This window comes from Rhinolophus hipposideros, assembly GCF_964194185.1.
Source record: "Rhinolophus hipposideros genome assembly, chromosome: 17".
NCBI lineage: Eukaryota > Metazoa > Chordata > Mammalia > Chiroptera > Rhinolophidae > Rhinolophus > Rhinolophus hipposideros.
Window position 1 is genome coordinate 26,258,018 of NC_138063.1, and position 18,734 is coordinate 26,276,751.

Sequence of the window (18,734 nt, forward strand, 5' to 3'; positions counted from 1 at the left end):
TTAGCATCTTTGATGGGTGGACAATTAGTAAGATTTGTCGATTGCGATTCTTTTGTTTCCTTCTGTTTGAGTGTTAATCCAATATATTTCCAGTGTCTTGGATTTTAAGATTTCATTGGTTTACCAAAAGGCTGCTCAAAACGAGGAAAGTAAACACAGTATAAATACAGTACTTGTATTGCAGGTAAATGCATTTAGCCTTCCTGCAGTGTTCTCTAATTTCAACCAAAAGGAAGTCTTTCAGAGCATATTTATAACTTATTTGACTATTTTTAAAACTCTATTTCAATTTGTTCCTTGAAGGCAATGCAATTTTAGAATTATTTAGATTTTCCTTTATATTTCTTCTTCAATTTAGATGACTGCTAATTAGGTCTTTTTCTCTTCAGTGCCCCCAGAACTTAACTAACTAAATTGTATTTGGAAATATACATGAATACATAAGAGCTAGGGATTTCTGTTGAATATTCATGGATTTTTATATGAGAAATTCAGTTTTGATATTTGGGTAAATATTTCAGATTAGAAAAATTTTGTAACGGTTGATTAAGATTTTGTTGTTGTTGTTATAGGTGACTTGAAGTTCAAGCAAATGCCAAATAGAAGGATAGAAAGGGGAGCTTCGTCTTTATTTGGTTGCTTCATATAAATATTTATACATATTCTACTCTGGTCAGTTTCACTGACTAAGATAAACTGGAATTCATTCTATGGATGGTAGATAAGTAGAAGGGCAGATCACAAGCATCATTTGGCCCAAAGAGACCTACAGAACTAGAGGAGACAAGATGTTCTTCCCAATTTTCCCTTCTAGTCTGTTTTGTTTTGGGGAGAAGCAACCATTTTAACTCAAAGTCCCTGTAACCCATCTCTGTATTTTAATAGTACAACACTCTCTCTCACCATGCCACAGCTCACTCTAAGTTTTCCCTTGTAGTTTCTATTCAGTAGAATTGGAAAGTAGCAGGTCTGCAGATTCACTCAAAGCACCTTTTGTGCTCTGGAAGATCATCATACAGTCTTTGCATTAAACTCACATAAATTTAACATTGTTGAGAGCAACAGATAGCATTTTTGTATCAAAATAAAAGCATCATTCAAACTATGTATGTATTTGGAAAGGACAGAGTGTGTATTAGTGATATACGGAGAGGATGAAGTTGTATGGAGAATAAATCATTTTGCTTTGTGAGCAAACCCAATTTTGCTCACAAAAAAATTCATACTCACATATTGAAAATAGTAGTAATAAATTTTCTTACTTGTTACTCACTATATACGCTTTTGTTGTAGCAAATTTCACTCAAAGAAAATGAATTGGAAGAAATTGTGTAACTTATTAAATAGTATATTTTACATAAATTGCCAAATTTGGATGCCCTTTGCCCTATTTCCTTGCCATTATCTTCTAAAAGATGTTCATATTATACATGGAATGATCTCTAGCTTCTAATGTTCTCAGGCAGCAAAATTAAGTTTTAAGAACTTAGCACTATGGCCAGAGAGCCTCAATTCAGCTCGATCACCTACCACCTGTGTGACCTTGGGCAAGTTACTTAACCTTTCTGAGTTTCAGTTCTGTGAAAATTTGGAATAAAAATAGTATTTACTTTTCTGATTAAATGAATTCATGTCCATAAAGTGCTTAGAACAGAGCCCGGCTTATTGTGAACCCTCAATTAAGACTATTACAATTGTTATTATTATGGTTTTAAAAAAGCCATTGCTGAACCCAAGTATGAATGCAACCTCTAATAATCTTTATTATGAAATTATAGAGAAGGAACAAAGTAATTTTACACCAGCCTTCTAAGTTCTCTGCTGGAAACCCTATAACAACATACAGATTAAGAAGAGAAAAACAAACAGAAGTTTATTAACATGTATACCTCATGTATACATGTGAGATACCCAGGGGAAAATGAGTAACTCAAAGAGGCAGCCTTAAGTACAGTTTTCAGCTAAAGACAAAAAAGGCGAGTGCTGTGTAGGTGAGTTAGGGGAGATGATCATGTTACCAGTCCAAAGTCTGTGTGCCTGAAGCTTCTGAAGGCCAAAAGTCAAAATGTCACAGTTCAGAGTAAGGAAAGGTTTACTGATGCAGAAAGCGCCATCCCAAAAGATGGGAGCCCTAGTGGTACCTCTAATCCATCTTCCCCAAATACAGAGTTCAGGTTCCTTTCAAGTCAGGGGAATGGGAAATGGGAGGAGCTGTTGTAAATCACCAGCTACCTCTCTAATGATTAACTTGTCTATATTCAAGAGGTAGCAGAAGATATTAGCCTGAAGGCTATGGGAACAAAGAAGGCTTGAACAAGATGGAATCCAAGAGACCCAGCATTTCACTGTTACAACCAGGAAGAATACTGTAAACAAAAGTAAGGTTTATAATGCAGATTTAGGTCTGTGCCTTCTCCATTGATAAGAGTTTCTTGGGATTTAGTCATTCTTTTAATACAGAGAGGGAGATACCCTTACAAATGAAAATTCCCTTGATAAATATGTTTCTCTTTTTACAAAAGTACAATTTCTTTCTGTTTCAGAGCTTCTTCTATGTTTGCTGTTTCTCAAAATAATTATAGGCAAAGGAGGAATGTTTTGGGGTGGCAGATCCTGTCATCCTACAAAATGATGGAATTTAGAAATGGTATATAACCCAAAGACCAGAACTGGAACTATACCCTAGGGGTCAGAATGTGTATGTAACATTATTAAAATGTGAATATTTGTCTGGATCTTCAAACTGGGCACTGGGTAAACTGTTATTTTTCTTACCCCATTCCACCTCAAACTGAGTGAAGTCTTTTTTTTTGTTTTTGTTTTTTTTGTTTTCCCCCATCTTTGGCTTGTTTTGCCCAATTTTCTCTCCAAGGAAAGTTTTGACCTAATTCCTAGAGTGATGTGGAAGAGTCATGTGAACTGGAAATTGATATTGACAATCTGCCCAAATGATTACTATAAATCCAAAAGAGCAACTAATTTTCAATTTCTCAAACTTCCAAATATTAGGTGGCAGAGTCTTACCCTACACGCACAAAAGAAGAATTCAAGAGAAAAAAATCTTGATCCCTTAGCAGCCAGCTAGAGAACACTTGGGGCTTAAAAATATAAATTAATTTGATGAAACATCCCCTTCTGTTAAACTCTTTGGGTAGGCTAAAAAAGAGCAAACTATACAAGACTGAAATATAACATGAATGATGACTATAGGCACTGGGGGTGAATGTTTTCTATATTTGTATACAAACTGCACAAAACAGTGTGACTCAAGATGTGTTCAATCATGGCATAAGATACCTTCCCTGTAGTGTGAACTTATTGGATATAGTAGCAAGATGTCTTCAAATTTTCAACGTAGAAATAATCTCAGAGATCACCCGAGAAAACTATTTTGTATAGGAAAAAAATTGAGGCCTTTTGAAATAATTCTATTGCTAATTTGGGAGAATCTAGGTCTATAATCCAACTCACTTTTCAGAGTTCCTTCCTGTTAGGTAAGCAAATTATATGTACTTTCTTCCCTATTTGAGATTTGCAAGTGGGCACTCCTTAACTCTTTGTCAGCTCTATTAAACTGGACTAACTTCCTAGGGCTAAACATACAACCATTTTTCATTTCTTGGCAATCTGTTCTATTAAATTTGCATATTCAAATATGCAGCATTTATGTCTGATCTCTAAAAGAAAATTCACTAAATTCCTAGTAGGATTATTCTCGCTCTTTGTCTTTGGCTAGGGACAAAGATTTGAATAACAACTGAGAGAGAAAAAAACAGAAGTTAGGCAGTGCTTTCATAAATGAAATTAGCAAGTTTCCACAATTTAAAGGTTCTATTTGTAATTCTAAAACCCTTTTCCCCTTTCTCCTTGCTTAGCTTCAGGCATGAATAAAAGTGTTGGGGAGGGGGAATGTCTGCTTTTTTTCCCCTTAATGGATAAGAGATAACTAAATGCTGAATTTACAAAATACTTTGCTGGTTCTGGATTTTATGCATAAGCACAAGATGAATATCATGGCTTGGATCTTAACTGAGTAATATCTGCAAAGTCACTTTGCTGTGTATATGAAAAATCTACATTGTTTAACTTGACAATCCTCTCAAATGATATCCACAAATATTTAGCATTAAAAAGCTCAGTTTAGAATTTGAATTGCTAATATTGAGCTTCCAATTCAAGGTTCTACTGTCCAAAACATACTTGAAAAGGAAAAACAAAAAAGAACAAGCCTAATTGAAAGGAAACAGTAACATTGGCTCCAGGTTGGTTAAGTTGCTTGCAGGCAACCTAAGGGGTCCTCACTCTGTGTGACTTCCAATTGCCTTACATTTTACCATGCTCTGGGATGGAACATTCTGAAGAAAATATTGATGCTATTGTTATCCAAGCTTAAAGAGAAAACACACACACACACATATTAAACTAAGCAAAAATCCAACATGAATTTTAAGAGGGAAGAAACCAGTCACCTTCTCACACGTGTTCACTGTTATACCAACTTTGGTTCTCTCATCTTCCTCTTTCTTCCTCCTGTACCCCATGCTAGGGATAAAACCGCTGGGCTTATGCAGAGTTGTATATGAAAAACACAAAGTTCAAAAGAGAAATCTCTGTTCTACTTTTTCCTCCTTCTAATTGATCTTCTTTCTGTGGGCATACTTCCTTGTCAGAATTTGCCTTAAAAAGCAGATCTTACATTTATTTTTCACATCTCTGAGAGTTATCACATCACTTTAAGGTACTTAGTTATAACGAAATTTCGTATTGAAAATCACTCAAGAAACTCTGTAGCTAATTGCAGTGAAAACTAAAGATGTTCATAAATGATTAGTCACTCTGAAATGAATTGTTCCCAAATTCAAAGCCAACTGAAAAATGATGGACAGTAGACTTATGGAGAAAAGACTTCATAGAAACCTTACTTTGTATTCCTTTATCTGTGTTAAAGGACAATTTTCAAAAAAAAAAAAAAAAAAAAAAGGAACATTATGACTTTCCTAGTAATATAAAATGAATGTGTGTCGAAGATTCTATTTAACTCATTAATTAATGAGGGTACTAGTAAGGTGTTAAAACTGGTTCAACCCAACATCTGAAGAACAACTATGCCTATATACAAGCAATCAAGAATACTGGAAGCATGGAAGCATTCCCTAATACATGTAATACTGCTTAACATCTTCTCTAAGTGAAGTGACAAAGATTCCCTCATTGACCAAACTTTAATCAGCCTTCCCTCTTCTCTTTTAGGCTTAAACATTGAGTTTCTGGGTTTGTCCTTGTTTATCACGCATGACACAACATTAGCAAGAATTCTGTTGAATCGGCTTAGAGAAGATTCACTATCTTTGACATCTGATCACCCTCAATATCTGGCCAAGTGTGTCATTCTCCCCTTGTCTGGCATCTGATCACCCTGGTTGGCCTTCAACAAGAATCTTATCAAGTGGTTGTAGCTAAAAATCCACCCCCCCACCACTGATGTTTCCTCTTAGTCTTTTACATCCACTGATACCTGCCACTCCTACACTGCCCCCTCTTTGGCTCTATATCTTCACTTATTCATATGATATTAGGAATTGGTCCCGGTTCTATATTGACTTCTCTACTCCCCTATTGCAATAATTCCTGAATAAAATCTATTTTTTGCTGCTTTAACATTTTGCAAAATTATAAGATTAGGCAAAGATGATGCAAGCACTAGACTTCCTATGGATTTCGATACCCTGAAAGGTCTTAAATGGGTATTTGGTCATCATTATGTCCATTTCAGAAACGTCCCCAATTTCTCCTTAGTATCAGATACTAGAGCATCTGCCATAGTTAAAGCTTGGTAGTCATTTTCCCTCTTCATTACCCTTCAGGAGCTATTTCCTTCAAAAGCTGCCCGTGTTTCATTTACATTACTGGTCACTCTTTCTAAATTTAAATTGGGAGCCTTGCTCCTAATAAGAGTTATTAGCAGAAATAACATTTTATGACCTATCTATATGGTAGGGCAAACTTCTAATTTCTGAATATCTGTTCTTTTTACTTTCCTGCAAATGACCTTTTTCCCCTCTGAAATCTCAGACACCTAACCTCATCTTTAGGTCAGAATGCCATATATACTTAATTTTACCTTTCTGTTTTAGAACCATTCGTGTATGTGGGGTTCCCATATATATGTATGTAATTAAATTTGGCTGTGTTCTCTTGTTAATCTGTCTCATGTTGATGTGGTTATTAGAACAGCTGAAAGAACCTAGAAGAGTAGAGGAAACTTCTTCCTATGCAGTTTCGTAAAGAAAGGTGAATAATGAATATTTAGCAAGAAATGTATACATAGAGAAGAGGGGAGTTATGCCTCTGGACAGAGAGAAACGATTACATATTAGTGAAAATAATGTGGGGTAATGATTAAAAACTTTGATTCTGAAATCATTTGGACTTGAGTTTAGATTTCACTTGACACTTACTTGGTATGTGTAGTCATTTTACAAGTTACTTAAATCTCTAAGTTTCTATTTCATAATCTGTACAAAGAATAATAATGACATTAACCTTACAGACCTTTGTGAGGATTACATTTTAAAATGCTTTTGAAGTATTTAGTAAAGCACATAGTGAAAAAAGATTATAGCCTCAATAAGTAAATGAAAACTTGTCCGTCCTCAGTCACATAGTTTGTCATTGTCATGATTGTATTCATATTTTGCTGACTGTGTATTCCTATCCCTTACATTATTATCCCGGCAGCATACAACTTAAAAAGGCTTTTTAAGACGTGAGACTACTTTTAGAATTACAAAGAATTTGTTAAGGTCTAGAATCGACCACCCCTCAATTGGACAGAGGACACACGCGATAATGCAAGTCACACAGCGAGGTTTATTTCCAGCTAGTTGGGGTCCGAGTATCTGCCCGACGCAGCGGGTTTCAACAAGGACCCCGAGCACTCAAAGCCAAGGGTTTATATAGCATTTTTAAAGCATCCAGTAATTTTCCATAGCTTCAAAGAGTATACATATCATGGGCTTGTACCACATTCTGGGGATTTGACAAGATAAGCCAGCTTGTACCCCACCCAGTCGGCAGTTAGCAAGATAAGCTCTTTTCAAACAGGACATCTGGTCCACACCCTGTTAAGGTCATCTAGAAAATGGCTTCCTTTATTATGCTAACCTACTCTTACAAATTCTTATTACTTCTAAAATATCTAGTCCACCAAACCAGGAAGCTCCATTTGCAATGCAGACTGCTAGAGTACCCACACCAAAGCTATTGCTCCAAGTGGCATCAGAACAACAGTTTCCCCTTTACAGTAATTAGGAAACAAAGCATGAATATCTTATATTTAAGTTTCTGCCAGTTTCAAAGAGGAAAGCCAAATGATGAGAGATTTGGCGGGTGTCTGGCCTAAACAAGAAGGGTGACAAGAAAGGTGCCAAAATACACTGGGATTGTGCTGATGCTATGATGCTAGGAGGGGCATGGTGATGGGTGTCAGAGCACATGAGACATTGTTTATGCCCTGCATGTGGAAAAAAAAAAAAAATGAGAGCTTCAAGCTCCAAACACGTGTGCTCTTTCAGCTTGAAGTCAAAGATGGTGCTGGATGAAAATTCAATTGTGCTTCAGGTCTGAGAGAAAGGTGGATCCAGTGAACCCAGATTTCAGGCCCCCACATGCCATGAACAGGTGTGCTTTCCTTCACTTTTCAAAAGAGTGCTCAAGTATGGACCAAATGTTTTCAAAACACATCTGTCCATCCTCAAAATTATTTAAAATGTAAAGTAACTATCACTACAAGTCGGGAGGCAGAGAATTTGGAGAAAAATAAAGGAGTTTGTGCAAAGGGGGCATTGGGCACATGCAGCATGATTTCCTAAGAAGCAGACTGCTCTCAGCAAAACCAAACAACAACTTTCTATTTTGCCTTGGCACAAGGATCGACGATTGAACATGGGACCTCTTCAATGTACACAGAATAATGTGTATTTCAGAGACAATGCCATAGAAACTTCAGACCAGAGATGGATGAGTAAGAGTTCTGAGCAGTGTTCATGGAGTAAGACCTTGAGGAATGGAGAAAATGGAGTAGAAAGATGTAGAACACCCTAAGTATAGGAAAACTTGAGAGAAAGGAACAAATATGATATTTGTGGGCATGCCTGACTAAAAGTTAGAGAAAACTATGAGAAGCCTTAGGAATTCTGACTGCTGCCCTCAGATACTTGTCTGGCATCTCTGTTCCCTGAGATTGTATTTATTCCTTATGGCAACTAAGGATTCCCTTTGGAAATCACTTTTTCCCCCCTAGTTTATTATTTGTGATTGGCTTTCTTACAGGATACTCTGATCCTCATTTCCTCTTTCTTCAGTCAATAGGGTATAGTGAGAAATCTGAAGTATGGAAGCTGAGATCCCTGGTTTGAGTCCAGACTGCCAGTTGTGTGCTGATTTCTCTGAAATTTACTTTCTTCATCTAGAAAATCACAGTGAATATAAGAATAATACATCAAAATGTATGTCTACTACTAGATCCAATTCTGCCTTTTAAAAATCAAAGGAACTTAAGTGGGTACATTTTCTCCCTATTTACGTTTCCTCAACTACAATTTGGAAATGGTAATATTGCCTAGTTTATCTCCAAAATTGATTAGGATGATTACAGGAGATGCTACAAATCCAAGTGCTTTGAAACTAACATAAGTAGATTCATTCACTAAACACTCAATTGTGGAATTGTGTTGTGACTCCATATCTTCAAATGTTTTGTTTCTTCTGAAAATATTGGCTAAACCCATTACCCATCTTATCCACATGTTAAATCTCAGCTCAGTGAACCCTCCCTCTTTGAAGCTTCTAGAGTATCTCAGAACCCAATGCTGTTTTTCTATCAGATACTTTCACAAGACCATGCTACCAATTACCAGTCATCTTCTGTTAAATGTTTTTTTATAATGCCTCACCTTTTCTATTTCTTAGAAAAACTGACCTTTCTCTCATTACACTCACCTAGGTGTAACACTTATTGGCCCCTTGCTCTGCTAACCACGCGGTTTGGTTAGCAGCCATGGGGATCTCCTAAACCTGAAAGGAGGTTCTCTGTGAGGTCAGGGAGGAGAATTTCATTGGGAGATACTTTTACTGCTGGTAACAAGCAATCATGTGTCCAGCTCCTCCTGGGCTCAGCTAGCCTTGAGATGGTTCATGCTGACTTGAGATGGCATCTATTGGGGATTCAGATTATTTTAAAATGCCCACCTCTCATACTTTTTTACGGCTGTCCTTTCTGCTGATACCATGATGTTAGTGAAATTTCACCTCGGTTTGCCAACAATTTTGGAGTTGTGCCTTTTTTTCTGGTAACAGACTGTATGCCTACACTTGCTAAGGGTGAAAAGAGCAACTTACTGGGTGTATCCAGACCAGACAATGAATATGAGGAAATGGTCATTTTGACTTGCAGTGTTACCTTCAGATGGAAAAATAAAACTAGATTTGCATCGACACTTTCTTAAGAGATGCCAAGTTTAGAGGGAAAAAAAAAACAACAACCCTGTGTTGCTCAGCAATCAGATATCTGACCTTTGATCTTTTTTCAAGCTACCGCCTAGAGAACTCATGATAAATTACTTGGAGACTTGGCAGCAGTGCTGAAGTTCGAGTGTCCAGCAAGTTCAACTTATTGACTAGCTGACCCTGAACATCACCCTGACTACAATTGATGTATATTGTGTCCCATCGGCATTGGATTAATTTCTGTTAAATAAAGAAATTCCTTCTTGTTTTTAAAAGACCAAAGTTAGTCTACACTGTTTGGATGGTTAATCACACAGACCCAGACTAGGAGTTGTGCCCCAAATTCATGAGCTGGCAGAGGGGCCTGTTGTCCTCTGGGATGGTGTCTGTGCCCCAGTTACTCCTCGGCAACTGCACCTACATTTTACACTTGAGGTCGAAAGACCACAAGTCCCGGTATACCTGCGCCCAGTCCCATTTACACCCGCTGTCCTGGAGTAATTATTACCAGTGTCTCCTTTCACCATCAAAGGTATCCTGATTTAGGAAATAAATTATGTAGTCCCCCATTCTATGTGTCCATCTGAAGAACAAAGATTGAGAAGAAAACACTGTTCTTACCCTGACAGCAATCTGTTTATACAGGTTTCTTAAGGTATCACCATATATAATCAGCTTCCACAAAAATATGACCTTTACTCATTTCCTTTGAGGGTCAATGAAATTCGGTATCAATGGCAAAAAGTAATTCTTTTGTTCAGAACGTGTTAGAAACCTTAGACACACATATATGTATATATGTGTGTGTGTGTGTATATATGTACATACATACATATATATATACATATATATATATATATATATATATATATATATATATATATATATATACACATATACTATATATATAGTACCAAAAAACAGGTATACACATTTTAAAAAAGGAAAACTGCATTAAGATTGTAATACTCTATACCAATAACAAAAGATTAATACAGGTCACATTTGACTTCTGCAATTACAAGAGGTGCTCAAAGTGCATAAGCATAATTTTAATACAGTTTTTTTCTTTCTTAAAATATATGCACATTTTTTGGTACCCTCTGTATGTGTGTGTGTGTGTGTGTGTGTGTGTGTGTGTGTGTGTGTATTACTTTCAAATAATTCTGATGGGTGGCCGGTTAGCTCAGTTGGTTAGAGCGTGGTGCTGGCAGCACCGAGGTTGCTGCTTCAGTCCTTGCATGGGCCACTGTGAACTGTGCTCTTCTTAAAAAAAATAAAAATAAATAAATAAAAATAAAAATAAATAAATAAATAAATAAAGTCAAGTACTTCTGTAAATGTTGGGGGAGAGAGAGAGAGCATGCAAATGTTGCAAGATGTTAACAATTAGTGGGTTCTTGTAATGGGCCTATAAGTATTCATTGTATGGTCTTTTAATTTTCCTATAGAATTGGAAGTCTTCAAAATAAAAAAAGGGAGTGAAAGTAGGGGGAGTAGCTTTGGAACTATAATGGTACAGTAGGACCAGGGCTTCCTTAAGTGGTTGACACATGAAACGTTACCTTTGATCATACACAGGGATATGTGTCTGATAACATTTATATGTATTGATAGCAAGAACACGCTTCCTGCCTCTTGCTGATCCCTCACAGTTCTGAATGCAGAGTTGGTTATACATATTCTGAAATGACGATAAAATTGATTTCTGACGAACAGTGTTTTTGGCAAATTCAACAATATGTGTGTGATTAGTTCTGTCAGCGTAGCAATATTTGATTCATTTTCTTTTTAACTTTCCAAAATTATCTCAACTTTTTAAATATCTACAATTATTGTTTGCTTACCAAATATTGCAACATAAAGCTACCCTAACTAAACTATGGGAGAGGGGTTCTCATCATAATATTGTCTCATAAGTTGTTATCCTTCTAATAAAAGAGGTAAATGAATTAGTTTTATCCAATCCAAAGAACTTAAATTGGTATTGAAGAGAGTTGCATGTGAGGAACTGAGGGGATAGGTTTGAATATAAATTGAAATTTACTAACACTATGAAAGAAATAATATTGGCAGTCTTCCAAAATATTTGTTCATAGCAGGTTTGATATTAATGGATATATAAATTTATGTATACTTTACAGTTAGCATTTTATGCAGTGCTCCTTGAAGTAATTATCAGTGCAGTACCATGCCCTAGCTAATAATATTTATTAAAAATAATAATGCTTTGTGCTGTGCCAAAGATCACAATGAGCTATCAAGCAATTCATTATCCTACAATATCCTGACTGCATGGAAATCTATCCATGACCTGATTTTGCAAATGGAGAAACTAAGAACCAAAAGTGTAATGAAGAACATCCTCAAAAATCAAAAATTTTGAGACCCTCACTGAATTTAAGGTTTTCCAGTTAAGTAACTGGACCTGTTCTAATTACAGGTAAGGGAGAGCAAAGAAAGGACAGAAAGACCTCAATAATTTGTGGTACATCAAAAACTGAATACACATGTGTTTCTCTCTCTCTCTCTCTCTCTCTCTCTCTCTCTCTCTCTCTCTCTCTCTCTCTGTCTCTCTCTCTCTCTCTCTCTCCTTAGATATGTAGTATTTTTCCTTTGGTCCTTATAATTTTTCTACCTTTGAAGCATAGACTTATCTGTGATGGGCATGTGAATTAAATATTCACTCTTCTCAGTGCATGTGTGTATGTATTTTACAGTTATATGGTGGTATAAATTGACATACATTAAAATGCACATAATGTGTACAATTGGGTAAGTCCTGACATATGTATACATCTGTGAAATCATCAACAAAATCAAGACAACAAACAATCCATCATCCCCAAAAGATTCTTTGTAACCCTTGGTAATCCCTCCCTCCTGCCTCTCCCTAATCTCCCACCCCAGGCAACTGATCTGTTTTCTATCACTATAGATTAGTTGCGTTTTCTAGAATTTTATTTAAATAGAATTATACAGTATGCACTTTTTTTGTTGTTGTCTCTTTCACTTTGCATCACTATTTTGAGATTCACCAATATCTTCATATGTATCAATTCTTCATTCCTTTTATTTTTGTATAGTATTTCAGATAACCACAATTTGGTTATCCATTCACTTGTAGATGGACATTTGGGTTGATTTAGTTTGGGGCTGTTACAAATAAAGCCATTAGGAACATTTACATATTAATTATAAATAAAACTACTAGAATCCTAAAGTCTTTCTACAAACATGTTTTCATTTCTCTAGTAAATACTTAGGAGTGGAATAGCTGAGTTGTATGATAGATGTACATTCAACTTTTAAAAAAATTGCAGAGCTATTTCCCAATGTTTTATGTTTTCTGAAAATTTATAGAGAGTTCCTGTTGATTCAAATATTTGCAATAGTTGAGAGAGTCAATCTTTTCAATTTTAGACCTTGAAATATATAAAGTAATATCTAAGTATGATTTCAATTTACATTTCTCTAATGAATAAAAATAATGTGCTTATTTGTGTATTTTTTTGATTAGTGTTAAAATGTACTGCTGAATTTGTCAGTGAGTTGTCAGTTTTCTTATTATTGAATTTTGAAAATTCTTCATATATTTTGGATACAAGTCCTTTATCAGATATTGGATTTGCAAGTATTTTCTGTAGTCTTGTCTTTTTATTCTCTTAACATTGCCTTTCAAAGTATTAGTATTACTGGAGTCCATTTTATTATTATTATTATTATTATTATATGAATCATGCATTTGCTGTTATATCTAAGAACTCTGCTAAAACCAAGATCACAAAGATTTTTCTCCTAAGTGTTCTACTCAAATTTTATGGCTTTTAGATCTATAACTACTATGAGATTTGTTTTCTTTTTTAATGAACCAAGGTATGGATAAAAGTTCACATTTTTATATATAGAAATTCAATTGATTCAGCACCGTTTTTTTAAAAATAGATTTTTATTGGGGAATATTGGGGAATAGTGTGTTTCTCCAGGGTCTATCAGTTCCAACTTGTCCTCCAATCTACTTGTGGAGGGAGCAGCTCAGCTCCAAGTCCAGTCCTGTTTTCAGTCTTTAGTTGCAGGGGGCGCAGCCCACCATCCCATGTGGGAAGTGAACCGGCAACCTTGTTGTTCAGAGCTTGTGCTCTAACCAACTGAGCCATCTGGCCACAAAACAGCACCATTTTTTAAGCACTCTTGTTTCTCCACTGCATTGCATTTGCATCTTTTATGAAAATCAATTGTGTATATATATTATATATGCATATATAATATATATACATATATCATATATATATAAATTCTTTATTCTTTTTCATTGATATATTTTTCTGTCTTGCCAGTACCTCACTATATTAAATACTGTAGCTTTCTATTAAATCTTGAAGACAGATAATTTAAGTCCTCTAATTCTTATTCTATTTCAAAGTTTGCATTATTCCAGAATCTTTGTATTTACATATGAATTTTAGAATCATCTAGTCATTTTTTTTAAAATAAAGCCTGCTAGGATTTTGATTGGGATTGCATTTAATTTATAGATCAATTTAGGAATAATTAACATCTTAACAATAGAGAATCTTGCAATACATGAAAATGGTATATTTCTCCATTTATTTAGGTCTTCTTTATTTCAGTAACATATTATAGTTATTAGTTTATAGACCTTTCACATCTATCTGATTTTTCCCCTCAGGTTTACATATTTTTTATGTTATTCTAAATAGCATTTTTAAAATTCAGTTTCCACTTGTTCATTACTATTATATAAGAAATAGAGTCATTTTATACACTGTTCTTTTATCCTACAATATTGACAAAATCATTTATTGTGACAGTAGCATTTTTTTATTTTTTATTTTTTGTAGAGTCTGTGGAAATTTTACCTATACAATCATGTCAACAGAAAATACACAAAGGTAATTTTAATTCTTCCTTTTTGATCTGCATGCCTTATTTTTATTTTTATTTTTTTTGTCTTGTTTTATTACTCTTGCTAGAAACTCCCGAACAATTTTGAATAGAAGTAGTGAGAACAGGTATCCTGGTCTTATTTCTGATCTCAGTGGGAAAGAATCGTCTTACACCAATAAATAAAATGTTAACTGTAGGTTTTTCAAAGGTCCATTTTATTAGATTGATAAAGTTCCCATTCTTTTCCTAGTTTGTTGAAAGTTTTTAACATAAATGGGTATTTGATTTTGTCAGCTTGTATATGTATATATGTGTATTAAGATTTTCATATGGATTTTGCTCTGTATTCTACTAATGCAGTGTATTACATTAATTGATTTTTGGATATTAAACTACTGTGCATTCCAAGATAAGTCTGACTAGGTCATGTGTATAATTATTTTCATACATTGCACTATTTGGTTTGATAATATTTTGTTGATTGTATTTCATCTCTAAATTAGTGTGTCATTTTTTTTCCTTTTGATGTCTTTGTCTGGCTTACATTTCAGGGTAATTCTAGCTTCATAGGATGAGCTGGAAAGTGTTTCTTTTTATTTTAATTTTTAACAGAGTTTGTTAAAATCTAGTGAAGCCATATGAGCCTGAGGTTTATATGGTCTTAAAATTTTACTGAATATTTCATTTTTTTGTTGTTGTTGGTTTTATGGTTCTATTAAGAATTTCTAATTCTTTATGAAATAGTTTTGGTAATTTTGTAATTTGCTTTCTATTGTTCTCACTTTTAAAATGTTTCTCTGTTTCTCCTTTAATATATTCCTTTGTGTTAAATAAATGTTTAGTGTACTGTTTTAATTCTTCTCTTGTTTATTTCTTTATTGTTTTTTACTTTTGAGTTATTTGAGTTGGGTGTGTTAGGAAATATGGTATAAATAAACATTTTGTCTACATTATCTAGATTCTTGCCATAAAGTTATTCACAATTTTTCCTTTAAAATATTTTCAATCCCAAAGGTTTTGATAGTATTGTTTTTGCTTTCTTTTCTAATTTTCGTAATTTTATCTTCTCTTATTTTCTTGTTTAATCTAGCTTAATGTTTATCAACTTCAAAAATATTTTTTTAAAGAATATTCTTTTGGTTTTCTTTAATTCTATTATTTTTATCTCCAATCTTTATAATTTCCTTATTATTTCTTTCTTTTGCTTGCTTTGATTTTCATTTGTTCTCCACTTTCTAGTTTCTCAAGGTAGATATTTAAGCTATTAATCTGAGATTTTTTTTCTTTTCTAATATAGTGATTAAAAGATAAAAATTTCCTCTAAGCACTGCTATAGGTATATCTTGTAACTTTAGATATGGTGCTTGTGTGTGTTTGTGTGTATGAGTGTGTGTGTGTGTGTGTGTGTGTGTGTGTGTGTGTTCCAGTCAAATTTTTTTGGAAATTTCTTCTTTGAACCATGGTTTATTTAGAAGGGTGTGATTAATTTCTATATATTTGTAAACTTACTAAAGTTCCTCCTGTAATTGATTTCTAATTTGATTCCATTGTAGTTGAAGAATATGCTCTGTATGATTTCATGATTTCCGTTCTTTTAAATTTTTTGAGGTTGTTTCGGGGTGTAAAATATAATGTATCCTGGAGACTGTTTCATGTTTACTTGGGAAGAAAGTGGATTCTGCTATTGTTAGGCAGATTGTTCTCTAAATGTCTAAGTTTTGCTTTATCTTGTTATTTAAGTCCTCTTTATGCTTGCTAATCTTCTGTGTAGTTTTTACTATTGAAAATGAGTTATTTAAATTTCAAACTATTATTTTTAAATTGTCTAATTCTGTTTTCAATTCTGCAAATTTTTTCTTCATGTATTTTGGGGTACTATGGTTAAGCATGTAAATGGTTACAACTATTATATTTTCCTGATGAATTGCTACTTTTTATCATTACAAAATATGTGTTTCATTCTTTAGTACTATTTCTTATAGTAAAGTCTGTTTTGTAATAATATAGCTACTCCAGCTCTCACAGAGTTACTGATTTCATGGGTATGGCCCTTCCCCAATGTGGAAGGATAGAGAGAGCTGGTTTTGGATATTTCCTTTCTTTCATGTCAAAAGCTAAGGGCTGGAGTTGGGTATTTCCCTTCTCTTAAGTAGGTTAAACTGATAAAACCCCAAAAAATTATGCTCTGGCAAAATTGTTTCTCTTGACAGAAGGCCTTGTTAGTAAAAACAGATTGCTTTGGTATATTTCATAATGTTTCTGTTTCACCCTCCCCATACCAGAAGCCAAGGGGATTTTTTTTCAATATTTTTATGTCAAATCTGGCAGAGCTATGGAGAGAGACATAACTCACAGAAGTGTGAGGGCCCTCCATGCCTGGGTTGCCATGGTATTGTGACCACCCAGGTTGACGACACTGAGCCTCCAGACATTTGTCAATTATAGTTCAAGTTTTCCTACCCTGGCACTGGTTTCTGAGGAAGTTTCTGCTCTTGAATTCTGCTCTGATAAATTGTGATATTCTGTATCTGCCTATCTTTCCAATTTGGGGGAAGTGTTTTACCCAGTGACCTCACTTCTCCGACAGACTGATCTAAGTAAAGTTGTTGATTTTTCAGTTTGTTCACATTTTACTTGTGTGGGGACAGAGTCCCAGAGAGCAGTTTCCAGGCTCTCGGCTTCGTGTCAGGGAGTGCTGGCTCAGGTGGTGAGTGACCATTGACTGTGATTGGTTGGCCGTCAGCTGTAACTGGTTAGCCAATTGCCAATTGATGTGGCTGTGTTGATTGGTTGGCAGGTAGAAAAAGTGAATGGCAGGTTGCGGATAGGTGGTTCCTGCTTCCTGTGTCTCCAAAACAGCCACCAGTGAGAATATAGTGGTATGACTCCTTATGGTGTTTCCTTTTTGGCCTCACCATATCCTGCATTCTTACGTGGGGAGCGGGGCCAGAGAGCCCGCATGAGTCCCTGCATGACAATTTGTTAGGACATAATAGTCACTTCTAAGCTCCTTATATGACAGATGGGAAACTGGAAGTCTTCGTTGTTTTCTATGTTACTATTATTTTACTTCTGAGCCCTCTTCATTTGCATTTTATGTTTTATTATTCCCAAGAACCTTATGGATTAACCACTTCTTTACCAACATTTATGAACCCTTCCAGTAAAAATTGTTCTCCTCTAGGGTGAAAGAAAATACTGGGTTATTTAGCACATACTGGGCCTAATATGCAATACTGTGAGATTGGGGCAAATAAATCTATAACTAAATAACACATTTCTTACAATCTTAAGCCTTTATTTTTCATATTCTGAATTAAAGCATTAGTTTATTCATTCAATAATAAATTATTGAGAACTTCATATATGTTATATTCTGTAGTCAATGTTTTGATTACACTTTCAGACCTAGCACCCTAGCACATTATCTTTCACTAAATATATGAAAAGTTAAGTCTGCTTAACTGATTGAAAAAAAATGAAGAAAAAACATTGTGCTTGTATAGGAGAATATAAAATTATACTTTTTCAAAATAATGTCATATATCATGGGCATGTCTGGGAATGTACATATTTTTATTTTTATGATTTATTTTGCTACTTATTAAGAATGCATACGATCACTGATGTGTTAAGATAAACATGGTATTACATAACATTTTATTTTAAATATGGTTTAGTCAAAATGAATTCTGGCAAGCCTTAATAGGAGAATATTTTAAAATCAATTTGATTAGATAGTTTTCTAACATATACTGACTATCAATGTCTCCCCATCCTAAATCACCGTTTGAAAGTTTTATCCACAGTTTGATTTTCATACTCTAAATGCCTGTTGGGCATATAACCACTTTTCCAAATTCATCATGTTTAAAAGGAAGTAGCTGCCTTCATCTTCAAATCCTATTCTGCTTCTATTTTGCTATTTTTAAATGGCTCTGGAATAACTCAGTCACTCAGTACTGAAATCTCATATTCATTATGGTCTTATACTCACTTTCCATGTCCCAACTCATAGAGTCTAAGATTATTTTTCTTTATTGCTTTGGTCTTAATTTTAAGCCATAGAAGCTGTAGAGAGGGGAAATGTGTCTGGGGAAGAATAGAGAGCATGGTCTGCAGATACTGGCACACTCCCAGCTACATGCTCTTAAAAATAAATAAATAAATAAATAAATAAATAAATAAATAAATAAATAAATAAATTTATTATTTAAATATATATATATACATATATATATATATATGTATATATATATATATATATATAAACAAATAAATGAATAAAGGATTATTTTAGAGCCTAGAGCAGTACTGTC